Genomic DNA, 3006 nt, shown 5'->3' on the forward strand with positions numbered 1-3006 from the left:
ATCTCAAAGGCATACAAACAAAGATTCAAATTGTTCCAAACTATTGTTAAGCTAAATTGGTTGAATATTAATGCAACACATAATTCTAAAATATCGTGACCACTTGATTAAACAACAAGATTACAAAGGAACCTAAACTGGTTGTCCAAATTATCTTATTAGGCGTGATTTTCAATTACATATTCCCTTTAAAAATGCAATATAGTGATCATAAATAATAATAGAACCAACATTAATATTGGAAGCAATTCAACAATAATAACGTTAGTCAAATCAAATAATAATCCTAATCATGATACTAGCAACAAGAATAAAAATAAGAGTAATTAAGTGAATCAGTTACTCACTTTTCGCGTTTCCTTGAATTCCTACATCATGAATAAACCGTTAGTAACTTCAATAAAAATAAATCAAATGGAAATTAAATTAAATAAATGTAGATTTTTGATTTGGTCCAAACCCTCAGTAAATTATACCTTTCACGCCTTGGTTTAAGTATATAACTTTGGGTATTGTATGAACTCCTTGGAGTGCTTAAGGAAGTATTATGGAAGAATAGGGTGGCTAGTATTTAGGCTAAAGAGGGAGAAAATAAGTATTTTGTGATCAAGCTTGTTGATGATTGAAAAAGGGGAGATATGACCTCTATTTATAGAGATAAAAGAAGGGTCAAAAAAACAAGATAAGATCTGAATTAAATCAGAATAAAACTCGATAAACAGCAGTTTTTGCGGTTTTTGTTTTTATTATTTCTTTTGATACATAAATTGGAATAATATGAATAATTGGTATTTGGAAAGATCTTGAAGTCTACTTTCTAACCCAATTAGAATCCGATTAAAATATTTTGTAGAACATAAGATATAGCTGAAATAGTGAGACGGTGTCAGTTTTGGATAGAGTTTGACATTTTATTCATATCTTTCCGTTATAGCTCAGAATTGATAATATCATATATCATTGGAAATATAATTTCAAGGGCTATCCAACCATATAAAATTTGGATAAAAAATATGATGCAAAAAAATCATATCTGACTATCTTTGAACTTCTTTCAATTCGGATAGAAATGGGATTTTCAAAAAGAAAAGTTTTATTCAATTTCAAACTCTTTAATCTTATCTTTTAGAATCCAATTAAGATCTTTTAGAAACTTATAGAAGTTTCTAATTAATACTAATTGGTTTAGGAATGAGATTAAAGAATTTGGACCCTCCACATGATCATTGGGTCGTAGGTAAGGTGGGCTTAGGTTCGGTTTGGGCTCAATTTAATATTTTGGCCATAACTTATTCGTTATAACTCGGATTCGGGCTTATAATATATCGTTGGAAAGCTCTTTTAAATCCCCATCCAACTATTTAATTATTGGACCCAGATTATGGACCAAAATAAACTGAAATAAACGTTTTTTTAAAAAGGACACGAAATGAATGATTTTAAAGGACACGAAATGAATTATTTTGGATTTAAAGGCATGAAAAGAGGAAAATAAGTGACGGTTTGGGGAAATGGGCTAGGAATTGGTTTGTTTTTGAAATGTATATATGGATTTAAGCACTCCAAAGATTAAATACTCACCCCGACCAATAATAGCGGTGAAAGGTTGTTCATCATTGGGTTTGGTTTTGGGGAGACATTTTTAGGTGTCTACAATCGTCATATGACCAAGAGAACACATCAATGAATTCTTTTAGTATATTAATTAAATCGGTTCTTTATTCTTATTAAAAGTTAAACCAATTTTAACCTCTCTTTTAATAGTTGGATCCTTTGAGATAACCGTTTCGGTGTCTTCAATTACTGGTGTTTTATTTTCAAGTGTTTCCACTTCTATAAATATTTCTTTATTATTTTCATTGTTAGTTAAGCAATGCTCGTCATCTTGAGTAAGAGAATGACACAAGGAGTAAGCAAATGAAGGCATGTTATTAAACTCAGAAACCATTACATCAAATAAAAAAATGTCCGTCAGGACTTGATTACTAACTATCCTAGGAGTAAACTTTGAACTAGAAGGGATAGAAGAAGATGCAACTATAGAGGATTTAGAGATCTCAACTATATAGGTCTCAACTACAGAAGACTTGAATTCAGACTCAGACTCATCGAACATTGGTCCATGTCCTGTTGTTATAGAGATCTGTCTTGTACTTGGTGTAGTCACCTTTACAGTCTTTTGCCATCTTCGAACTAATCCTTCTGCCGAAGTAATGAGTTTTGTGGGATCAAAGTTTTCACTTTGCAAGATTGTTTGGATAAGCGCAGAGTTATCGTCGATACACTTAGGCTCATTTTCCTAGTAGCCAAAGAGGAGTCCATGGCTTGTCGCCAAGGGGTTAACTCTGAAAGAGGACCCGGAATAGGTGGGTCGAAACCACCCCAAGCTGGGGTGCTTTCTCTTTGTGAATAGGAGTTGGAATCTCATCTAGGAAGTTGCAATCAAGATTTCGAATCCTGGTTCTCTCACCTATTCTTTGACCAAGGGTTCGGGAAATTTGTAGCATGGATAATCTTCACCCACTTTTATGAATTGTGCATTGAGAGTGAGAGGGTAACGATCCATTGGGATTTTTTTCTTTTGAATACGAGCATTCCTCCATGCATTAATCTTTTCCCGGGCTTGTTTATAGTCTTTTGGAGTCGGTTCAAAACCAAGTCCAAAAGTATATAATTTAGGAAGGCCAGGCGATCCCATTTATGTTGCCACTCCTTTTTTCTTTCCTAGAGTCATTCCAGGAAAGTGCCCTTGCTTTCTGAGAATGCCATTAACTATCATGTTTAAATGGAGGTCGTAGCGAAGAGGGGTCTTCTCATCTTCCTCGATGAAAGAGACCTATTTGGCATTGAAGCCCCATAGATCTTCATCATTCTCACCATGTTCCACATTTATGAGAAGCTTATCAATTTCCTTGATCCTCATAGAAGAAGCTTCAATTGTGACAGGAAGTCCTCCAACTAATGCCTTAACTTGTTCATGAAGAGGCAAAGGGACGTCCTTAAGGT

Source organism: Chenopodium quinoa, unplaced genomic scaffold (assembly GCF_001683475.1).
Source record: "Chenopodium quinoa cultivar QQ74 unplaced genomic scaffold, ASM168347v1, whole genome shotgun sequence".
In the NCBI taxonomy this organism is placed as follows: Eukaryota; Viridiplantae; Streptophyta; class Magnoliopsida; order Caryophyllales; family Amaranthaceae; genus Chenopodium; species Chenopodium quinoa.